Raw genomic sequence first — 26,078 nt, 5'->3', positions numbered from 1 at the left:
TTCAGGAGAGAGAAGTCTTTCTCACCTTTGTTGCTGTAACTAACGGATCCCTTCCTCCATTCAACTCCTTCTCCGTTGATCCCCCCAGGTTTGTATGCAGAGCCAGAAACAACTTGGTAAGACAGACTTTCCCACAGTGTGGAGGAGGCAAGATTTTGCCAAAGTGTATGCATTATTTTTTTGCCCAATCATGTATAGTAGGCAATCCAGGAAATACTATAAATTGCTATGTTCATTACAGCACATCCACTATGTCCTTCTCTTCACCTAGACTCTTTTTCTACCTTATCTCAGTTAATTTAAACACTAACCCAAGCCCATAGATATTAACCCAATTGTACAGGAAAGAAAGCAAAACTGGGATCTAAAAAGATTAAATTTGAAATTCACACAACTAGAAAAGTAGAATTGGAATTCTAACCCATCCCTTTTTAAATCCGAAGCCTATGTTTTTTTCACTAAAATGTACAGAGATTACTAGTCAAAACACAATAGGAATAAGTACATACAAAGTTACTTAAAATTTACTCTGACAACACAGATGAGGGGGCGGCAATTAATTGGTCGAAAGTTCCACCACTTTCATCCCTGAGCCTTCAAGACTCTCACATGGCTGCCATTGAGTATTAGGGATATGTTCACATCTAATTTTTTAGATTAGAATATCTGTAACATTTATTGTTAACTATTTTAAAAGCACTAACATCTGTGTTTCAAAAGATAATTTAGGAGTTAAACCTTATCACATCTTCATCCATAAATCAGAATATATATCCCAATATGAACGGGCAAGAGCAATTTATAAAGGAATAAATACAAATGGCCAAAACCTAAATGAGAAATTTTCCAACATCACTAATAACAACAAAAAAACGGAAATTAAAATAGATGCCATTTTTCCTCTACCAAAATAGCTCAGAAATTGTTTTTTGAATCTAAGTGATGAGAGTCAGTGAAAATGATTGCTCACATATCCTGTTGATTAAAATATAAATTGATATAATCTTTCTAGGGGACGAATTGGTATTGTAAATCAAAATCATCAGAATATACTAACTCTTTGACCCCCAAATTTTTTATACACAAGGATATCCATCACAATGTGATTTAAGTAGTAAAAATTTTAAACCGCCTAATGTCCAACATAAATAATAATCAAACAAAATTGGAGGTAGGATACAATCAAATGCACTGCAGTTATTTTTTTAAATCATATTATGTAAGAACATAAAATGACTTGGAGAAATGATTATAGCACATCATTAAATAAAGAAAAGCATGTCTCAAAAAGTATTGCACCATAATTCAATTTTGTGGAATCTAAGCTGAAGGCCCACCTCAAATCTTAACAAAGATTCTTTCTGGATAATGAGATTATATGTTCTTCTTTGTGTTTTTATGTGACTTCCAAATTTTCCATATTGAACATATAAGCTTTTTAACATCTGGAACAAGTCATATTAAAAATCTGATTCTATTCTATTATCTATTCTACATTTTCAGGGAAGCCCTGTACCAGTTCAGCTCTTCGAATAGGAATTTGCTCCCTCTCTCCTTTCTCCAGAGAGAACCTCTAGGCCTCTGTACCCTCTCCCCTGAAATCCCAGCCTTCACCATCCAAGGAGTGCACAGCTAGTTCCAGACACTGTCCTGATCACAAACATTTCTGTAACAATGTCATGCTTGTACCTTGAGTCTGACTTTCATCCTCTTCAATCCAACCCATTCATTCACTTGTGAGTTCAGCAGTCACTGAACATCTACTCTGTGCTAGGCAATATGCTAGATGCCAGTGACACAAAGCCAAATAGGACAGTATTCTGACTACGACAGAGTCAGACTTGAGTAGATAGCATGTGCTGTAACCAAGCTTAATGGGCGCACAGGGGAGAGCATTCAAAAGCAGACCCAGGAAGGCAGGGAAAGCAAGGAAGAATGCTCAGAGGCTGTGATACTTGCCCTAAAAAAAATGGGAGCCATTTAGATCATAAACTCATGGAAGATACTCTAGGCAGAAGAAAGGCCTGTGCAATGCACATAGGTGAGGAAGAGCATCATATATTCTGGGAGCCTCAAGGATCTCCACTTGACTGGAGTACAGTGTGCAAGGGTGAGCGTCAGGAGATAATATTGCAAGAGTATGTCCCAAATTATGTTACATGGACTACCAGGACTCTGAAATTATCCTTGGAATAAGAAGAGATTTCTTGCCCACATCACTCTGGGAAATGCTGTGTAGAGCATACTCATCTCTTGTAGAGTGATAGTGCACACTAGCATATTGAAGGCCTGCAGGAGGAAAACAGCCACTCTCTCCCTTTCCTCTACTATTCTTAGAAACACACATTGAAAAAAATACTGAACCAGAGAAGTGGGGAGGATCCAGAGGATAAAGGCCTGTGTATTAAGCTAAGGAATTTTCTCTTTGCCCTGAAAGCTCTTGGGAACTTTGATAGCTTTCAAACAAAGAAGCCTCATGATAAGGGCTGTGCTTTAGAAAAAACCACTCTGGCACCGGTAAAGAGCCTGGAGGAAAAAGAGTAGAAGAGGAAACAGAAAATAGTACTCAGGAGGCTGTGACAGGAATAGAGAGTAGCAGAAATGTGGCCCTAAAACAAAAACTAAGGAAACGGAAGTGGGATTAAGATGGTGGACCAGAGAATTTGACCCAAAGCAGGCTTGGTGGCTTAGTCTACGTAATAGTGATGGATACAAATGTGGTGGAAATCAGGACTAAGTGTGTGACAGAGAAATCTCTAACATGTGTCTCAGTTTCTCCCTAGGGTCATGGGACAGGAGAAAGCATGCTTTGAACAAAATGTAATAAATGCAGTTGCAGACGTATCTCACACATGATAGGAAAAATGAGTCTGAAGCTCAGCAGAGAGATATAAATGGACAATACAGACCAGGGGGGCATTAGAATACAGTCACAGATGAAACCACGGGCTTAGATGGGAAATACATCACAATGAGAATACAGGTTCAGGGCATAACCCTGGGTAACACCAAAGTTTGGCCAACAATAGTAAATCTACAAAAGTGGTAAGACGTGGCCACAGAGAACATTTGAAAACCCCAAAAGAGAAATGTCAAGGAAGCTAAAAAAGAAGCACATGAAGATACCAGATGCAGCCACTGGGAATAAACACCAAAGAGATCCAATGAGTGTGAACAGGAATATATCTATTGGCTTTGGCAAAATGTCACTAATCAGAGGGAAGCTGTCCTTCCAAGAGCTGACAGAGAGAGGGTGATTAGGACTGAATAAAATTTTGGTATTTGGGCTTTGACTGTTTTGGCTTTCACCTGGGAAATAACTGAGTCTGTTTATTCTATATTGAGAGTCGAAGGGAGGTACTGAGGGGGATGTCAGTGAGAAGAGAGGTTAAAGAAAATAGAGAGGGGTGGCTAATAGAGGGGTATGGGGAAGCTGAAGGGATAGAATGCACAGTACAGAGCTGGAAAGGAGGAGAGCTCCTTAATCCTCTTACATTTGGGTGTAGGAGGCAGAGGAGCTTGAAGGCAGCAAGGGAGGAATCTGAGAATGCACTCACCCAATGGCTTCAACCTAACCAACGTCAGGTTTTGAAAGGCAATGAAAGGATCTGAGAGAGAAGATTGGGTTTCAATTATTAGAGTAATAATGTTTCTTCATTTTCTCCTTTGATTTCTTTTAAAGTCTCTGAGATAATTTAAAAATTAAGATACTGACTAAATGGGTTCAGTGAAGGGATGCATAAGACCGTCTAACAGTACAGCAGAAACCTAATCAACCAAGTGGATTCTTACACCATGGCCTGAAGACAAAAAAAAAAAAATCCACACCTGGAGTAAAAATGCTAAGCCCATTGAGATGCTATTTTTGGTTCCTTGATTACCACAGAATATCATCAGTGCATGCTTTTCAAAGAAAAACAAAATGCACACAGTATGAAGGCAAATCAAGAAAGCTGGTGCTTCTAACATTGACTATAGACTCCACTACCACCACAGCATCTCCTCTATCCTTAGAAAATGCAATGCTTCATTCCAAGGCAGAATGACGTTGGAAACTGAATCAGAGAGCTTCACACCCTGGGAACCCAAGCATACGAGGGAAGTCTAAAGAGCCATTGGTCTGGTCTTAGAAAGACCAAGGGCTTAAGAAAATCTTCAAGGCTCCCCAATGCAGATCAGTTCATCTTTCCTACAAATCCAGATTCTGACACAACCAAAAACAATCATCACAACCCTACTTTTTTGTTTAACTGAATGTGTCCTCTTGACTATTTTGATAGCAATATTTATTTAATTTATTGTCTATCCCATACTTCATTCACAATTCATAAGGGAGTTAACTATTTATAGAAAAACCTTTAGAATAAAAGAAATACTCATTATTTAATTCATCAGGCCTGTAAATCCACATTTCTTGTACTCTGTTAGGATTGTAGAAAGATAGGCTTGCTTGTAATTATAGTGCCTAGGAGCCAGGTATCACACTTTTGTGTTTAATTTTTATTAACATCATTTAACTTGTAAGTTTTTTGGAAGACTATCCACTTCCAGTATCAATAAAAAGGCTGGAGAATTGGTTTGAAAAAGTTGGGAATCATGAAATTCCAGACAGCCAGAAGTGGAGCCCAAATCATGCCTTACATAAAGTCTGGATAAGCTTATAAAAGCCCGGATGTTGTGGTTGTCATTACTGTTGTTCATTGCACATTATCCTTGGTAGAACTGACACCATGGCCAATACTGAATAAGGGATGCTGCTACTATGATACCCTGCAACTTAACCCAGGGTACCACTGCCGCCACCACAGAAATACTTCCCAGCCATTCTCATCTAGCAACATCACAGGCTGCAGTACTCAGTAAGGACATCTGATGGGCTGGGCAAGTTCACTTGCACACCCTCCAGCAGCTGAGGAGATGGGAAATGAAATATATGCCCCCCTTCAGCTTTCCTGAGACTTTCCCCAAAGCAGGAAAGATAGGTGGATGCTAGGCAGCTAATCCCAACAAATATCCACAACAGGGTAGCAATCTGCACCCAATAAGTATTTAAAAACTGTTCTTGGGAATGATATAGAAATATCTTTTTGCTGCAGAAAACTGTGTGAGAAACCATGCTAGTTCTCTTTGCTTTTTAATGCCTCAAATGTATTCCTAAATAATGTTGCATAGAGATGTTGATTGTATGGACACTTTTTGGAAGAGAAATAAAGGCCAATTTTCACCTTCTGAGCCATCTTCATAATTTTCACATTAGGAAGAAAATAAAAACACAGTAACTGTATTGGAATACAGGCCTTAATGAGCTAATGTATAATAAATTGGCCCCCGTGGAGACTGAATAGAAAGAACATGGTGCGACTATGGCACTCTCTGTTCTATCTCTACTCTTTGAGGCTTTAAGGCCTAAGGAAGGCTTCTGCAGAGAGGACACTCAGAAGCCGCGCTTCCCCCAACCAGCCTCAGCACAGATTAGGGAAGGAGGAACTATGTTCATACATTCAAAGAAAGAGAAGTCACAGCTCTTTGAACGTCCCTGGATGTTTGAGTTCATTCGTTCATTCATTCATTATTTATTTATTTATGAATTAAATGTGTTCTACATGTTGTGCATAATGTCATAGGCTGATGAGCAAGATGGACAGGGTCCTTCTTTTCCCTCTGATATTTTTCTTTTTGGAAATACCTGGCCTCTTCCTACAGACACGGATATGTGTTTCTTTGGAAGAGCATACAATGCTCCCTAATGCAGTGAGGACAGATGAGGCAAATGTCTGTCCATCGGTAGAGCTGGAGTCAGGAGAATGCTAGATTCAACCCTGAGGTGCTCTCGCCCATGACTTAGTCTACCAAAGGTCTCCTTTTTCTTTTCTCTGGTCAGGTGATAAATTCACACATCAGGTCAGAAAGACAGAAACAATCTTTAAAATTCAAGTTGCTTATATGAACAATCCATTCACCTCTGAGAGCTTGTATAAGTTAAAAAGATACGCAGTCCAATCAATTCAGAACACCTTTGGTCCCATCTGCTAGTTCCCACCCTCCTCATAAACTGTCCTTGCACACTGTTTGTATGCTGATGACTCTGGATTAAAATGACTCTTACAGGATGAGAGAAAGGTGTTGTGAGGCATCCACAGTTTCTTTCTTCTTCAGAATCTTTTTTATTAGATAATTATCATCTTGAATGACATTTTAAAAATGTCTTTAATGACTTTGTGCTGTACCAGACACTAATCAAAACACATTAGTCACCGAAAGCAGAACTCATATTCAAAAGTAGTATACACTTACATGGATTTGCTACAGGAAAGGGCAATGAAGCAAAGTACAAAAAAAAAGCAAGAAAACTAATCTACGATATAATGCAAAACTAAGCTAAGATAAACTAAACTAATAATAATGATGATATTGACCACTAACGTTTATTGAGGACTTCCCACATTCCAACATTATCCTAAGTTCTTGGTTTTATTACTTTATCTTCCTACAAACCCATGAGGAATACAGTGAAGGTATGCTGTGCGTTGTATTCCATCTGCTGGGGCTGGAAGGTTGGGACCTTCTGTTTAACCACAGGTTTGGTGGAAGCAGTGGTATTTTAACCAATATGGGCTTAGAGGATGGTGCTGTGCCAGGCACAGGGATATGGAAAAGAGAAGAGCCAGAAATGGTGAGCATGAACTTTCTTTGACTGAAAAGAAAAAGAAGGTAAAACTAGGCAGTATAGGGAGCCCAACTATGCTTTGAGATAAAGGGAAGAAAAAAATTTCTATGCAGAAAGTGATGAGGATTCACTGTTTGGACTCAACCAGAAAAGAGACCTGTGAGGCATCAGGTGAAGAGAGAAATGCAGCCAATGTACTTGCTGGGGAGGTGAGAATGCTGTAGTGAGGGGTTAAGGTTTCCAGGGCCCAGGTGGGGGAAATCAGCTCCTAGGCATAGATGTGGCTCTGTGATCAGATGGAAAAAGAATAGAAACTGGGATGTTAGAACCAGCAGGCTAACATGACAGATTGGATGTGGGTGGGGAAAAAATAAAAAAATAAAGACAGCACCAAGGCAGAACAGGAAAGAGGGACTTTGGTGTCTGCAGCAATGTGTGTATAGAGCTGTCTTTTCTCTGTTTCCTACTCTTCTTAATCTGATCCTATACCAACAGCAACCACTCGAATTTTCAAAACATCCTAGCACTCTCTTCTATATATGCTGATCTTGTCATTGCCAGCATTTCTCAGATGTCGAGTTGCATCGGCAGCTGCCATTCCCTGCTCCTTGTTATTTCATTCAAATCCTAATACCCAAAGTTCATTCGGCCAGATTCTCCCCTCCTCTGAAGGATGCAGACCTTGGGGCTCAGAATGGTTCAAGTGGCTGCAGAGTTCACTGTTAGAGCAATTCACAGCCCAAGCAGCCAAATATGTCTCAGCAGTGCCTGCACAAACAGCCCAGCTGAGAAGAAACAGAGAAGCAGGAGGCCAAGAGGCTTGGAGTAGACTAAATAACAGTCCCTAAAGGCATCCATGCTCCAATCCCTGGGATTTGTGGACATTACCCTATTTGGCAAAAAGACTTTGGAAATGTGCTTAAGGTAAGGATGGAGATTATCCCCGATGATCCCTATGGGTCCTAATTGTCACCACAGTGTCTTTATAAGAGAGAAGGAGAGGAAGTTTGAGTACAAAGGAGGAGAAGACAGGCGATGATAGAAGCAGAAACTGGAGTGATGATGCCACAAACTAAGAAATGCTGCAGCCATCAGAAGCTGGAAATGACAAGGACCAGACTCTTCCCTGGAGCCCCAGAAGGAACCACCCCTCCCGACATTTGGCCTGTAACTCCCTAAGACTCATTTAGGACTTGTGGCCTCCAGAGCTTTAAGACAATCAATTTCTGTTGTTTTCATCAGCAATAGGAATTGTATACTATGTTCTTCGCTCAACTGGCCTGGACAGAAAGGCCCAATCATTAACAAAAAGACCCCTCTCGCCATGTCAGTATTGATCCAAAAGGGCACCATCTTTCACATTTTCCTCGAGAACCCAAAGTAATGCATAGATTTACCTATTTTCAACAGGGCCCTGAATAATCTTAATCCTACAAGCTTTCTTTCATCCCTTCTATTCCCCAACCCCAAGTACTCAACTGTCTAGTGTCCCCACCCCCCACATCTGCTCTGCTCTTCCCCAGTACTCTGCCCTTGCTCATGCAGGAACTCCAGCAAGAACTGTCCTATCCCTTGTTTTTCATTCTTAAAATGCCAATCAACCCTTAGAGATAGCAGAAAACTGACTTCCTCTCCAATCCTTCCTTCCATCTACAAAATGTGTTGCTCTCTCCGTTGCATCCCCATGGCTTGAGAACATTGAGCACGAATCACATCTAAGTCATTATTTATGTACCAGATGGTGAGCTCCTCATGTCCTCCTTCTCAGCAAAATGCCTGCTATGTTTGGGCATTAAATGGACAGTTGTACTTGATGTGTGAGTGAAAGAAGCCATGAGACTGTCTTCTCTCTTTTTTTTTGTCCCCCATGCCCACATTCCAAGCTCTGCATTTAATTCTTAACTTCCCCATTTTAAAAATGAGTTCATATGCCCTAGGGGTATCTTTAAGTTAAATGAAAAATGATTTTCTTAAATGTAGTTTAACAATTCCCACTACATTAGAAAATAAATAATCATCATCCTAACTATTAATAGCTTACTTGCATCCTACTATAATTGATTCAAAAGCAAGTACTATTTTAGACTTTACCCTCTAAGAATTTACATTTGGAAAGGGCACAGTGATGGGACAGACTATTTACTGGGGTCAGAGCAAAAGGGTTCATCAAAAACTACAGGATCAATGTGGGTGAACTTTAAAAACCAAACCCTGAGACAGAGCCAAGACTTACAAATAAGCCACTATCTGCTATCTTCTTCCCCATCTTCCTGCCAGCTAACAAGATGGTGCTGGTCCACAGCCTAGGTCTTTCTGTTGTAGAATCTGAAGAATAGTTGGAGAGGCATAGAAGAGGAGATTAAGAAGAAACCTGCAAGTGTAATCAGAGATTTCACAATATGTATAATAAAGGGCTCAGGCAGGGTGGGGGCACAGGGAAGAAAACCCTGTGAGGCTAAGCTGTGAGGGAAGGTTTGGAGTTTGCTATGGGAAAGGCTGCAGGGTCTAGAAGAATTGAAAAGGGGAGGCCAAGGTGGCTTCAGATCCCCTTGACAGTTTTTTAAAAGATGCAGGTTAAAAAAATTGATTTTCTTGTTATTTATAATTTGATACCTAATTGAACTTCTCCAACTTGACCTCTTGTAAAAACAACAACAAGAAGAAAGAAAAAAAAAAAAAGAAAAAACACCAGAATCACCCTAATACCTAAACCAGGAAAGGAGATAACCAAAAAAGAAAACTACAGACCGATATCCTTGATGAACATAGATGCTAAAATCCTTAACAAAATACCTTCTAATTGAATCAAACAACACATCAAAAAGATAATCCACCATGATTAAGTGGGTTTTATACCAGGGATGCAGGGATGGTTTAATATATGCAAGTCAATAAATGTGATACACCACATAAACAGAATTAAAAACAAAAATCACATGATCATTTCAATAGATGCAGAAAAAGCATTTGACAAAACCCAGCATCCCTTTATGATTAAAACTCTCAGCAAAATCGGCATATAAGGGACATGCATTAATGAAAGCCATCTATGACAAACCCACAGCCAACATAATACTGAATGGGGAAAGGTTGAAAGCATTCCCTCTGACAACTGGAGCAAGATAAGGATGCCCACTCTTACCACTCCTCTTCAACATGGTACTGGAAGTCCTAGCCAGAGCAATCAGACAAGAAAGAAATAAAGGGCATCCAAATCAGTAAAGAGGAAGTCAAACTGTCACTGTTTGCTGACAATATGATTGTTTACCTTGAAAACCTTTTCTGGACTCTTCCAGAAAGCTCCCAGAACTGGTAAAATAATTCAGCAAAGCTTACAAGATTAATATACACAAATCAGTAGCTCTTCTATACACCAACAGCAACCAAGAGATGAATCAAATCAAGAACTCAACCCCATTTACAATAGCTGCAAAAAAATAAAATAAAATACTTAGGAATATACCTAACCAAGGAGTTGAAATACTTCTATAAGGAAAACTATACAACACTGCTGAAAGAAATCATAGACAACAAAACAAATGGAAAAACATTCCATGCTTATGGGTGGGTAGAATCAATATTGTGAAAATGACCATACTGCTAAAAGCAATCTACTAATTCAATGCAATCCCCATCAAAATACCATCCATCATTCTTCACAGAATTAGAAAAAACAATTCTAAAATTCACATGGAACCAAAAAAGAGCCCACATAGCCAAAGCAAGACTAAGCAAAAAGAACAAATCTGGAGGCATCACACTACCTGATTTCAAACTATACTATAAGGCCATAGTCACCAAAACAGCATGGAACTGGTACAGAAATAAACACATAGACCAATGGAACAGAACAGAGAACCCAGAAATAAACTCAAATACTTACAGCCAATTGATCTTCAACAAAGCAAATAAAAACATAAAGTGGGGAAAGGATGCCCTTTTCAAAAAATGGTGCTGGGATAATTGGCTAGCCACATGTAGGAGAATGAAACTGAATCCTCATCTCTCACCTTATACAAAAATCAGCTCAAGATGGATTAAGGACTTAAACCTAAGACCTGAAACTATAAAAATTCTAGAACGTAACGCTAGAAAAACCCTTCTAGACATTGGCTTAGGCAAGGATTTCATGACCAAGAACCCAAAAGCAAATGCAATTATAAAAAAGGTAAATAGCCAGGACCTAATTAAACTAAAGAGCTTTTGGACAGCAAAAGGAACAGTCAACAGAGTAAACAGACAACCCACAGAGTGGGAGAACATCTTCACAATCTATACGTCTGACAAAGGACCAATATCCAGAATCTACAATGAACTCAAACAAATTAGTATGAAAAAAAACAATTCCATCAAAAAGTGGGCTAAAGACATGAATAGACAATTCTCAAAAGAAGATATACAAATGGCCAACAACATATGAAAAAATGATCAACATCACTAATGATCATGCAAATGCAAGTCAAAACCACAATGCCCTACCACCTCACTCCTGCAAGAATGGCCGTAATCAAAAAATCAAAAAACAGTAGATTCGGATGCAGTGAACAGGGAACACTTCTACACTGCTGGTGGGAACGTAAACTAGTACAGCCACTGTGGAAAACAGTGTGGAGATTCCTTAAAGAACTAAAAGTAGAACTACCATTTGATCCAGCAATCCCACTACTGGTTATCTACCCAGAGGAAAAATAGTCATTATATGAAAAAGATACTTGCACATGCATGTTTATAGCAGCACAATTCACAATTACAATATAGTGGATCAACCCAAATGCCCATCAATCAATGAGTGGATAAAGAAACGGTGACATATATATATATATATATATATATATATATATATATATATATATATGATGAAATACTATGCAGTCATATAAAGGAATGAATTAACAGTATTTGCAGTGGCCTGGATGAGACTGGAGACTATTATTCTAAGTGTAACTCAAGAATGGAAAACCAAAGGTCGCATATTCTCACTGATATGTTGGAGCTAAGCTGTGAGGACGCAAAAGCATAAGAATGATGCAATGGGCTTTGGGGACTTGAGAAGAGTGGGAGGAGGGCAAGGGACAGAAGACTTCAAATACAGTGTCTTCTGATCAGGTGACGGGTGCACCAAAATCTCACAAATCACCAATAAAGAACTTACTCATGTAACCAAATACCACCTGTACCCCAATATCTTATGGGAGAAAAAGTGGATATAATCAGTGAAAACTGAAAACTAAAAAAAACATTTAAAAACCAGAAGCCCTTGAGTTATATAAGAAAACAGAAAATTTGTTATTACTAACTTTGTGTAAGCAGAGCAGTTCAAGAACTTTCTTGGGCTCCAAAAATCTCACTCCACAACATGATGCCAGCAACCATCACATTCATAGTACATCTCTTTCAAGGTCAATATCTTAATCTGCTCCTCTTTAAACAGAATTATCCAGGTTCCTGATGTGACAGTGCAGTTCCAGGTTCTTGATCCCAGCCTTATATTCTAACTACTGCCTTTATAAATAGACATATGGATCAATAAAGCAGAAAACAGAATTCAGAAATAAAGCCTCATACTTACTGTCAACTAATCTTCAAGAAAGTTACTGCAACAAGAACATTCACTGGGGAAAGGACACCCTAAGGGTGTGGGTACAGTTAGATTACCATATGCAGAAAATGCAACTGGACCCCATCTTTCACCATATACAAAAATTAATTCAAGATAAATTAAAGCTTAAATGTCAGACCTGAAACTACAAAAATACTAGAAGACAGTTCAAGGAAAACTCTTTTGGACATTGGTTTTGTCAAAGAATTCATGACAAGACCTCAAAAGCAAATGCACTGAAAACAAAAATAGACAAATGGGACTTAATTGAACTAAAAATCTCCAGAGCAAAAGAAATCATCAACAGAGTGAACAGACCACCTGCAGAATGGGAGAAAAGATTTGCAAACTATGCATCCAACAAAAGACTAATATCCAGAACCTACAAGGAACTCAAACATCTCAACAACAACAACAAAAAATAACCCCATTTAAAAGTGGGCAAAGGACATGAGCAGGTATTTTTCAAAAGCAGACATACAAGTGGCCAGCAAATAGATGGAAAAATGTGCAATATCACTAATCATCAGAAAAATACAAATCAAAACCACAATGAGATGCCGTCTTACATCAGTCAGAATGGCTACTACTAAAAATTCAAAAAAAAAGAATAGATGTTGCCAAGGATGCAGAGAAAAGGGAACACATACACTGTTGATGGGAATGTAAATTAGTACAACCTCTACGGAAAACAGTGTGGAGATTTCTCAAAGTACTAAAAATGAAACTACCATTCGATCCAGCAATCTCACTACTGGATATATACTTAAACAAAAAGAAATCAATACACCAAAAAGATATCTGCATTCAAATGTTCATCACGGCACTATTTGCAAAAAAAAGATACGAAATCAACCTAAGTGTCCATCAAAAGATGGTTGGATAAAGAAAATGTGATTTATATATATATATCTCCGTGGAATATATACATACACACACACACAAACACACACACACACACACACACACACACACACACACACGAGATTGGTCAGGGTGGTGGGAAAAGTTATAAGGAAAGACACAAACCTTCTAGGAAGGTTGGGAGGTTTTGCAAAGCTTCAGGAGAGAATAAAAGCTGAAGGCAGTTAATTATCTTACCCTGAAGCAGAGGGCAAGTGGGTGCAAGGGAATGTAAGGGACTTTATCTAGATAAGTTTATTATGTTGTCAGGAAACCAACCTTTGATCATCTGCACTCAAGACTGCTCCCTGCAAGGGGGGACAACAATATTAATAATCCACAGGTTGTGCTGGCTCCAGGCCTTTGACATTAAATCCATACTGAATAAATACAAGCAGGTCCAGCTTATTGAGGCTGCATTCTTGTCAGCGGCATTAAACCGTGCAGTCCCCTAGCCATGCTCTCAGGCAAGATACTTGTGTCTGCGTACTTCTGTCATCCATCGCTCAGCCAGAGTCTGTGGGACAGACTCGGCACACACACACCATGGAATATTATTCAGCTATAAAAATGAATGAAATCACATCTTTTGCAGCAACATGGATGAAACTAGATTCCATTATCTTAAGTGAAATAATGCAGAAACAGAAAGTCAAATACCACATGTTCTCACTTATAAGTGGGAACTAAATAATGTGTACACATCGAAATAGAGAGTGGAGTAATAGACATTAGAGACAAGGAAGTGTGGGAAGGGGTGAGAGATGAAAAATTACTGCATGGGTATAATGTACACTATGTGGGTGGTGGCTATGCTAAAAACCCAGACTTCACTACTACACAATATATCCATGCAACAAAACTGTACTTATACCCTCTGAATCTATACTTTGTGAAAACTGCATTCAAATTTAACTTTTTGCTGCTTTTCAGAACTGCTCTCTGGCTTCCTTACCTCTCTGACCTGCTGTCATCCTCGTGCTTTCAGCTGCTTACAATTGACCTGGATTCTTCCTCAACCAGGGCTAACCTTGGCCCAGAGACTCAATATCAAGAAATAGTTCAAGCCAAAGTTATCCTCAGTAAGAAGAATAACATTGGAGGAATTACATTACCTAACTTTAAGTTATACTACAGTGCCATAGTAATCAAATGACATGGTACTGGCATAAAAGCCGACACATAGATCAGTGGAACAGAATAGAGAACCCAGAGATAAACCTATACATCTACCATGAACGCATTTTCGATAAAGCTCCCAAGAACATACATTAGAGAAAGAAGGGTCTGTTCAATAAATGGTGCTGGGAAAACTGGATATTCATATGCAAAAGAAAAAAACTAGACCCCTATCTCTTGCCATATACAAAAATCAAATCAAAATGGATTAAAGACTTAACTCTAAGACCTCAAACCATGAAACTACTATAAAAAGAAATCGGGGAAACTCTCCAAGACATTGGACTGCGCAAAGATGTATTTAGTAATATCTCACAGGTACAGGAAACCAAAGCAAACATGGACAAATGGGATCATATCAAGTTGAAAAGCTTCTGCACAGCAAAGGAAACAACCAACAAAGTGAAGAGAAAACCCACAGAATGGGAGAAAATATTTGCAAACTGCTCATCTGACAAGGGATTAATAACCAAACTATATAAGGAGCTCAAACAACTCTATCAGAAAAAAATATAATAATCCAATTTAAAAATTGGCAAAAGATTTGGATAGACATTTCTCAAAAGAAGACATACAAATGGCAAGCAGGTATATGAAAAGGTGTTCAACATCGCTAATCAATCATCAGAGAAATGCAAATCAAATCCACAATGAGATATCATCTCATCTCAGTTAAAATGGCTTTTATCCAAAAGTCAGGCAACAAAAAAGGCTGGCAAGGATGTGGAGAAAAGCGAACCCTCCTCCTACACTGTTGGTGGGAATGTAAACTAGTATGACCACTATTGAGAACAGTTTGGAGGCTCCTCACAAAAAACGAAACTAGAGCTATCGTGCTATCCAGCAAACTCGCATGGATCTATACACCCAAAATAAAGGAAATTAGTATATTGAAGGGATAGCTACACTCCCATGTTTATTGCAGCACTATTCACAATAGCCAAGATTTGGAAGCAATCTAAGTTTCCATCAACAGAGAAATGGATAAAGAAAATGTGGTACATATACACAATGGAGTACTATTCAGCCATAAAAAAGGATGAGATCCTGTCATTTGCAACAACATGGATGGAACTGGAGGTCATTATGTTAAGTGAAATAAGCCAGACACAGAAAGACAAACATCACATGTTCTCACTTATTTGTGGGAGCTAAAAATTAAAATAATTGAACTGATGAAGAAAGGGAGTAGAAGGATGGTTACTAGAGGCTGGGAAGGGTAGTGGGGGGGTGGGATGGTGGGGATGAATAGGTACAAAAAAGAAGTTAAAAGAATGAATAAGGCCTAGCATTTGCTATCACAATAGAGTGACTATAGTCAAAAATAATTTCAGTGTACATTGTAGCTAAAAGAGAATAACTGGATTGTTTGTAATACAAAGGAAAATGCTTGAGATGATGGATACCCCATTTTACATGATGTGATTATTAAACATTGTATGCCTATATCAAAATATCTCATGTAATCCATAAATATATACACCTACTATGTGCCCACAAAATTTTTTTCTTTTTTTTGAGACGGATTCTCACTCTGTCGCCCAGGCTGGAGTGCAGTGGTGCGATCTTGGCTCACTGCAAGCTCCACCTCCCGGGTTCACGCCATTCTCCTGCCTCAGCCTCCTGAGTAGCTGGGACTACAGGCACCCGTCACCACGCCCGGCTAATTTTTTGTATTTTTAGTAGATACGGGGTTTCACCGTGTTAGCCAGGATGGTCTCGATCTCCTGACCTCGTGATCTGCCCGCCTTGGCCTCCCAAAGTGCTGGGATTACAGGCGTGAGCCACCACGCCCAGCCAAATTTTTTTAATTAAAGTTAAAATTTAAAAAAGAAGCGATTTTGATAATGTGGATGTTTTAATTAATTAAGGACAGCCTCATGAAGGGGAGAGAATCACAACAACTATTTGAATGAAAGCATGGAAATCTTAAAGAGAGATTACAACACAACTTGAAGGTAATTTTTTAAATCTGGGCTTGCATTTGCATGGGTGCTTAGACGTTGGAATGGATTGAGAAGGGGGCTCTGTGCAAACTTGCTTTATAATGACTGCAAAAGCCAGTGGTGTGGAAATGCTCAGAAAGAATTCACACTCTGGTCTCTTTGGAAGTGGGACTTTTCCTTGATTGACTTGCATTCCATTTCTCTTTGGGATCTTTGCTCCTTAGCTAAGAGGGCAGTAGGTGAGCCCCATTCTTCTTCACTCTCAAAAACGGCAAGGGATTAATTAAGCCAAGAGCTGGATTGTCTTTGGGTCTGGTTGAAAGAGATAGCAGGCTGGAGAAAGTGCAGCAGCTGTCTCCATTTTTCTACAGAACTTTTGCTGAAACAATTTTTTCCCTTTCTTTTTATTTAAAATTTTTGTCAAAACACTGCTGCTCTGCCTGCCTATCCTTTAGCCAGGCGTTTTGTGTGTGAGTGATTGAAGTGGGCAATTATATTCTCCTCTTAGCTCCTCTTCATTTTCCTTTGGTAGACGTTTATTTCTTCGTGGTGCAGCAAAATGCATTTTTCAACAGAGGTTGACTCATTTTTTTTTTCCTATTTGGATTCCAGATAGATCATGGAGAGAGATATGTGTGTTTTCCTGATACACTGATTATTTTAGAGAGGAAACAAGAAGCATTTTGATTAGCTGGCATGACACAGAAAAACATGAATATTCCCTTCTTTATGCCATCTTAAAGGGCTGCTGCCCCCAGTACTTCACAAGTAAGATAGAAAAATGTTCAAAATCACGTTTCCAAATATCCTAATTATTTGCCTTCTACATTGAACTTTCAGCTGAATTTAAATACCTCATCAAAGTATTCACTCATCTTTAATTTTGTCAATAATTTTGCCAAAATGTAAATTCTCTACCCAATCCACAGGTGCCGAAGTGCTAAGTCAATGTTCTCCCTCCAACTCCACATTTTCTTGTTCCTTTTCTTCTTGCATCCACCAATACTTGCTCCCCTTAACTGCCAGAATATTCAGTGCAAATGGTATGTTGTTGTGTGTATACATTCAAAGGCTGCTCCGGAAAACTAAGGAGAGAACTAGAACTTTCCCACCCCAACCCCCAAGGCACTCTGACATCTGAAATCACCCTCAGAGATTTCAGAAACTTTCCTGCTGAGACCACAGCATATGTCATGAATTTACTCTGGCTTTAGTGTCCTTCATTTCCTAATTTCCTTGGAGCACCAGCAAATGAGACTTAAATTTAAATCTAATAAGCTAAACAGGTATTTCCATCTTAAATTCCTAGGGCCAGCTTCATGAAATTGTAGAGGAGAGGTTCCTTGCATATCATTTGATCTTCTCTCAGCAGAGTTGGCCGGTCATGCCATCCTGAGTTTCAGGAGAGAATCACGTGAAGAAGAAGGTGATTTGGCTAAGTCTTCGCATCGTCATTTCAGCACCAGATGCTGCTTGTATGTTCACACTGTGTAAATGTCTGTACCCCTGTCTTCAGTACTCTCTTGTGGCCTGTTGGAGGCACCTGCTCGAAGGTCATTACTGAAGCCTGTATAGAGAGGGCAGTGCTCCGTCACATGGAAATGTCCTTCAGGTTCTCTGAGGCTGGCAGAAGGCTCAGGGAATGCTAAAAATAGATATTAATAGAGAATTTTCCTTCCTTCCTGGGAAGATATTATTTTGCAAATGAAATTACACAGACTACTGATGGAGTGAATTTCTAATATCAGCCTGACTCCCTCTTGTAACCACTCTACCCAGGGCTGCCCCATCTTCTAAAATCGGTCACTCTATTGTTCAGGAAATGTAAACCAATTTAAATCGGGCCCAAACTAAACAATTGCTAAGGTACATCTGCTGTCAAAATTATCCTGAAGGATAAATAGTGCCCAACACAATGCTTTGCCTGGAAGACTTTTGATAAACATGATTGAATCAGCAAATATTTTTAAATAAATGAATATGAATGGTTTTTGCACCCATCCATGGTTTGGGTTATCTGTCACATTTGATTATTCTCACCATTTCTCCCTTCCATCGGTTAGGCCACTGGAAAGGTACAGTGATCTGAATTTCCCTAAGAGCACGCACAACGAGAATGAGAATGTCATAAAGGAAAATGCATTCTCCACTTCATAAAATCTGTGCATCTTGTAGGGGCTTGTTCACATGCAAGGATAGATAACCCTGCAGGACAATCAACCTTAATATTCAGGAGGATCTGTACTTCTTAGTGGAAAGGGTGGAAAGGAATAACTTTTATTAAATGCCTCTAATGTGTCTTTGCTTTCACATACATGATCTTACTTGTATGCAATCCAATCTTGGGAAGCATATATTTCCATTTTAAAGATTAAAAAAGAACAACCTGAGACTCAGAAAAGTTAAGTAAGTGGAGGAACCATTCTATAAATAGCCCAGGAAAGAGCAAAGCTGGCAATATTCAGCGTTTGTGAAAAATGTTTGCAAACGGGCCACAGGTGCTTGCCTGAGTTCCTCACAATATTGTTTTATTGAGAGTTTCATACAGCTGGGCACTGTTCTCAGTGCTTTACCTGAATTTGTTAATGGGGTATGTACTATATTGTTCCCATTTTACATGGGAGGAAATAGAGAGACAGAGAGATTCAGAAACTTGTCCCCAATCACGTAAGCTTGGCCCCAGTGCACCAGTCAATATTTAGGGGATCTGTGTCCTTTTCATCTCTGTCTCTCTCTCTCTGTCTCTCTTTCAAGGTCTCTAGGGACAAGTGCTATTCCATAAAACTTTCTGCAAAGATGGATATGTTCTGTATCTGCTGCACTGTTCAATATGGTGACCCCAGCCATGTGTGCCTATTGAGCACTTGAAATATGGTTTGTGCAACTGAGTAGCTGAATTTTTAACTTCACTTAATTTAAATTAATTTAAATTTAAATAGTCACATGTGGCTAGCAGCCATAATGATCAAAGATAGCAGCTGCAGAGACTCTGAAATAATAATCGCTAATGTAAGAGCTAACATTTGTTGAGTTCATTCAAACTTCAGAACAACTCTATGTAGTAAGTACTATAATTATCCTTATTTTACAAATTCAGAAAATTTATTTTACAGAGTGCTATACTTTGGATATTTAACCCCTTCAAATCTCATGTTAAAATTTGATCTCCGATGTTGGAGGTAAGGCCTTATGGGAGATGTTCAGGTCATGGGGGTGGATCTTTCATGAATAGATTAATGCCCTTCCAGGTCCAGGAGGGAGGGAAGGAGGGAGTTCTTGCTCTCTTAGTTCCAAAGGGAGCTGGTTGTTAAAAAAAAAAAATGCCTGGTTATCTCCCCCGATCCTTGCTTCCTCTGCATGCAGCATGCATTTGTTGTTGTTGTCATTGTTGGGGAGGCATATGGCCCAGTGTTAGCATTTATTTCACCCTCATGACCCTGGGAGAGAGGTAGCAGTGTTCCCCTTACAGAGAGGGTTAAGAAAGCTGCCTGATGTTACAAGGCCAGGATCAACCCAGGGCTGTGACAGGCCAGAGCCTGAGCTCTCAGCCAGGAAGACCTTGAGTAAGGGTTGTACGAGGCTTGTCCAGAAGCCCAGAGCCCTAGAGTGGGCAGACACCTGGAGCACCAGGTCCAGGCCGGCTCAGATCAGGGGCTTGATCATCCATGGGAAGACCAGTAGCTGCAGTCAGCTGGTGGGACCTGCATCCATCACTGCCTCCCTGCCGATGTTCTCCTTCCACCAGCATAGGAATCTGTGTCTCTCAAACATGGTGGTGATGTCCAAGATGTTTGGACTTCATCAGTTCCCCCAGGAGGTAAGGTTGCAGTAGGTGAAGAGACATCACCCAGCTTCAGCAGGTGAAAACTGTGGTTCTTAGTGAAGTTGAACTCGCGCTGTGCCAGGTCTCTTCCAAAAGTGGGCACATGCCCTACAGGATCCCATCAAAGTGAACATTCAGCAAGGGGGCACCACTCTCTCCCACAGGCCTTTCAAGGGGACAACCTTGCATGGCTGCTGCTTGGCCGAGCCCTGGAGTTACTGGAAGTCACCATCACTGCACTTGATCCAGTGTTCATTGATGGAGGTCTCCCACACCATGCAGCTGCGATGGCCACACTCAAGCCCATCTCCAGGACCCAGCCCCCTTTAAAGGTGGTGGCAGCCACTAGCGTATGCATGTAATGGGCTCCCCAGGCTCCATCAGCAGCTCCCCTTCACTTTCTCCCAGGAGTGGAAGAAGCCAGAGCCCATACCAGAAGCAGATACTGGTGCCATGTTTCTTATACAGCCTACAGACTCATGAGCCAAAAACACCTCTTTTCTTTATAAATTACCCAGCCTCAGATATCCCTTGGTAGCAATGCAATGGACTAAGAGACGAAATATGATTGAATTGCCTAATGTCACAGAGCAAAGGAAGTAGAATGGGTAGACATAGAAATTAAGGTCTGGAAATACTGATCTAAGGGGAAAAAAGATGCAGCAAAGATTCTTTAGCTGTGAAAGTAATTTTAAAGTGCTGGGACTGTGTCTGGTTTTGCTCACTATTTTATCCTCAGGGCTTGGCTCTTAGTAGTAGATGCTCAATAAAACCTTTTTAAATAAAAGAGTGAATAAATGCATAGTTATAGTCTTGTTCTATTATACAGAGAACTGTAGCCAATTGTCCTTCATCTTTGCTAAGAACAGCCTGGAAGATTTAGATTAGATGAAAAAACTTCCTGACACTGAAATGTGTTTCTGGAGGATATTAAAATCTGTATTTTCAAAGTATGTAAAATAAGATTCCTCCTGATCAAAATGCAATGCATTTGATAATGCTCCCACCTACAGAATAAGGGATTGATTAAGTTCATCCTTCATCCCTTTGAGATAATCATTCACTTTTAAATGTAAAAGACCCTTTCCTAGCGCATAAAGAAATAGCAAGCATTTCCTGAACAAAAGCAATTTCTAAAAAGAAATTTTGCCAAACATGTTTCAATCAGAGAGTAAGTCATGAAGAGGGCACATGTGTTCCCTAATTTGAGGTCTGTTGGTTATGAAGGTTGTAGCACATCAGTTTGGGGTATTCAGAACTGTAAATTTTACAATTCTTTTCATTTATAAAGCTGTTTAAAAACATCAGTGGTTTCCATCTAGTTTTAATAAGAGCTTTCCACATCCTTTGTGATCCTCGAAAACAATTACATGGTCATTTACTAATACTGACCTACAAAATTTAATGGACATTTTTAAGGAAATGGGACTATTAATGGCACTGCTATCAAAGCTGGCATCTCCTAAGTGAATGTGTTGCTGGCATCTTTCATCTCCCTGGTCTATGTTGTTTTTGGAACAAGAAGCACATCTGTCCTGATCATGGTTATACCCTCAAAGCTAGCATGTCATCTCCAGGGAACAGAGCTTCAATAAAACTTGTTGGATGAATCAATGAGTGAATTATAAGGTGGCCAAATACATTACATTTTTCTCATTATTTTAAGGTAAGAAATCTGAGTCCAGGGTAAATTAAAATTTTGTCCACAGCCCCCAAATAAGACACAAACAGAAGAGTATAGGTAAAAAAGGATGAAATCGCCAGGAACAGCCTTATTACAAAAGGTTTTCAATGTGACCCTCCTTGGGAAGCTTCTGAATCAGACAGTGTTTGTTAGGAAACAAAGCACTTCCAGTGTTTCCATGAATTTACCATTGGGTATTGATATCACAGATGATGAAGAGCCAAGGAGCCTATCAGGAATGCAATAATGAAGAGACTGGCAAAGGCAAGAAGGTACTATCACTGCTAGAGAGAGCCAGGAGGAAGGCTGTGTGACCAGAGCCAAGGAACAGGACCACCTGGAGACAGCCTGCCCAACAAGAGCCGAAGCCGTGTGGAGGAGACGCAGCAGCTACCACTGCAAATGCTACTCGAGGCAGAGAGACGGAGGAGGTGGAATGTGGCGTGTTCCGTCATTGGGCCCTTCAGTTTTCCACAGTGTCTTTCACTGGCCTTCTCGAAATCCAGGAAACAAGAGAGCTGGAAAATATTGCTCTCTGAGTTACAGCACAGGGCAGAGAAGGGCAGAAAATGCACCTGAAAGAAAACAGGCAAGTAACCTATATACCTTCTCTTAGGCCTTCTCCCTCCTGTGTAACACACAGCATATTAAGTGGAAAATTATTCTAACACTCATTGTATCACGTGGCTGTGTTTTGCTTACATATCCATCTCAACTTGTATCTCTTGGTTTCCCCAGCACCAGCACTGGCACATTGCAGTTTTTGAACAAAAGATTTTTGAACTAATGAATAAACAGGTGATGAGATTTCATTCAATTTTAATGAATGTTTATTAGGTCATTATTAGGATACTGGGTCAAAATGTTCTAGTTGATTCTATATACATCATCTCCTTCATAGAGTATCCTGAAAGTCCCACAATTCACTCGCACATTCTTTCTCCAAACTGTCAAATTTTACCAATTAAAAATTATTATCAGGCTGGATATGGTGGCTCATGCCTATAATCCCAGCACTTTGAGAGGCTGAGGCAAGAGGATCGCTTGAGCCCAGGAGTTCAAGACCAGCCTGGGCAACATAGAGAGATGCCAATCTCTACAAAAACTAAAAAAAAAAAAAAAAAAAAAAAAAAAAAGTAGGATGTGGTGGTGCATGCCTGTGGTTCCCAGCTACTAGGGAGGCTGAGGTGAGAGGATCTCTTGAGCCTGTGAGGTTTAGGCTGTAGTGAGCCAAGATTGTGCTACTGTACTCCAGCCTGGGTGACAGAGTGAGACACTGTCTCAAAAGAAAAAGAAAAAGAAAAAAAAACCACTGTTTAGTGATGTGTGTGATGGCTCCCTTGACACCGATAGTTCATTTCCCATAGTGATAAATATTAAAATCCAGCATAAATTAAACCTGCCATGTTACAGGTCACGTTCTACCCTCCATGCTGTGTGGTCACTTGGGTGAAAACCATGTGCCTGTCCTCAGGAGCTTATCCTCTGCTGAGAGTGAGCAGCAAGGGATCATTTTGATGTCTCTGCTGATTTAGGGGTACGCACAGGATGCTGTGGAGTCAAACTAGGTCACTTCACACAGGCTGGGAATTCAGGGAGCCTTTCTGGAACCCCAGAAAAAAAGACTGAGTCAGATAAAGAAAGATGGGACCTGGCGCAGTGGCTCACGCCTGTAATCCCAACACTTTGGGAAGCTGAGGCGGGCAGATCACCTGAGGTCAGGAGTTCAAGATCAGCCTGGCCAACATGGTGAAACCCCGTCTCTACTAAAAATACAAAAAAAATTAGCCAGGTGTGGTGGTACGTGCCTGTAATCCCAGCTACTTTGGAGGCTGAGGCAGGAGAATCACTTGAACCCGGGGGATGGAGGTTGCAGTGAGCCTAGATCATGCCACTTCACTCTAGCCTGGGCAAAAGAGCGAAACTCTGTCAAAAAAAGAAAGAAAGAAAGACAGAGAGAGAGAGAAAGAAAGAAAAGGGAAGAACATGCACACAGAGTTGCAGTAGAAGTTTCCATCCATTATTGAGTTTGACCAGAGATGAAATGTAGACCCTGAGGCTGAGCCTTATCACAAAAAGTCATGAAAAGTCAAACTTTACTCTGAAGGCAATGGTGAGGCACTGATGAGCAGTTAGAAGAGACTCATAGATGAGACGTGCACGGCAGGTGGCTCATTCAGTCTGCAGCATGGAAGAGAGAGATTTAAGGTAAGACTGAGATAGTCAAAGGTCATTGCAGATCTTACAGAAATGGGCAGACCAATACCCAAAACCCATGTCTACAAACATGTTCACTTCAGCATTGTTTCCAATAACACAAACCAGAAAACTAAATGTTCATCTTTTAAAATTTTTATTTTCTTTTCTCTATTTTTACAAGCCCACAAGTAACATCATATATGTTTCTAAAATTTTTTTAGTCAAAAACTCACACTTTGAAATTCTTATAATAAAATCTGATTTTATATTCTCAATATCTGATTTAAACAGAGAGCTCTATGTGCAACCACTTTTTTTTTTTTCGCATTTTCTACTCTTCTTTTGTAACAGATGATTCACAATTATAATTGCTCAACAAGGATTCAAGTTCTACAATGCCCTAAATGCTGGATATAAAAGGCAACATCCAAGGGTTGTGAAAGAGACAGATAATCTGGCAGGCATCTCACCAAGCCTGGGGCTGCTCGTGGGATGAGGTTTTGGTGCAGAGACCCCAGCAACCTAAGGTGCTCCTTGATCATAGAACTATAACTATTATTTCCCTGAGCTTTAAAAAAATCTGTTTTCTCAAAGTCTGGAGATATGGCTGATTAGACCTCACATTCCTTCCCTTGCAGTAATGATCTCTCAATGATGTGGCCACTTTCTCCTAAATTTTCAGTAATTTCCTATATGATCAGAAGTAAGTTCTGTCTAGGTGATTGGAATTCATTCCCAACTCAAAACTGCACTTGCTCTACATACTGAGAGAAATTTGTCACCCAAAAAGTTAAACATTTATTAGACATTCTGAAGATTGTGACTGTCTTATCAATTTTGCATCTCTGGCATCTTACATGGCATTTGGCCCACAGTAGATGGTGAGTGAGTGGTTAGTGAATTCAATAAATCAAGTGATATTTTCAAAAACACAATTTCTTCCCTGAATAGACAGACCTCCTTCCCCAAACATTTTATTCCTCACCTTGGATCAATTTTGCATTTAAAAGTAATTTTCAAAATCTCTTGTTACTGTCATCTGACAGGCAGGCTGGACATGATCTGCTGTATGCCACAATGATTCCAATGTTGTTAAGCCTGATATGGGCGGGATTGTGACCCAAAACATGCTCAAGTCATAATCCCCAGTACCTGCGAATTTGACCTTATTTGGAACTAGGTCTTTGCAGATGATCAATTTAAGATGAGGTAATTGATCTTAGAGAGTGGGCCCTAATCTAGTACCACTGTGCTCTTATTAAGAGGGGAAACTTGGACACAAACATGCACAGCAGGGAGAACAGTGTGTTAAGATGAAGGCGGAGATTAGCATGATCCATCCACAAACCAAGAAATGCCAAAGATTGCCAGCAAACCACCAGAAGCTAAAAGCTGGGACAGAGGCATGGGCCAAACTCTCCCTCACAGTCTCAGAAGTAACCAGCCTACCAATGTCTTATTTTTGGATTTCCAGCCTCCAGAGTGGTGAGACAAGAAACTTCCATTGTTTAAGCCACTTGGTCCATAATACTTCATTACAGCAGCCCAGGAAACTAATGTGTGGTACTTCAGACATACTGGTTATACTTTGTGCCACTTTTTACTTTAGTTAAATGTTTATGTATCCATCTCCACTTGTCATTGTGAGGCCTTTGAAATCATATATTATGTCTTAGTCATCTTCATATCCCCCTGTACAAGCACACTATTGATTTGAATTAATTACATCCTCCATACACCTTGCTATCCCGCAAGCCCACATCAAGTCTATTTCCCTGGAACAGGGTGTATGTACTCTTCCATTATTTTGGTTCACTGAAACTTAGTGATAGTTATATCATTTCTGCTTCCTTGTATTAACATTTCAAGCACCTTTTGCTTTTCCTCTCTTTTGCACTTAACTGTTTACAAGTTCAGCCATAAGTTACTGTTTTTGACCAGTGTTCCTGTTGTTTTCTTAAGAGAATGATTAAGCTCTTTTTGTACTTCTGCTTGTAATTGTTGATGTTTGGTGGCGGGGGGGCTTGGTCATATATATAATCCCTTATATAATTGTGATTTATGGCTTATTTTGCTTA

Source organism: Nomascus leucogenys, chromosome 9 (assembly GCF_006542625.1).
Source record: "Nomascus leucogenys isolate Asia chromosome 9, Asia_NLE_v1, whole genome shotgun sequence".
NCBI lineage: Eukaryota > Metazoa > Chordata > Mammalia > Primates > Hylobatidae > Nomascus > Nomascus leucogenys.
This window is presented reverse-complemented; position numbering follows the sequence as displayed.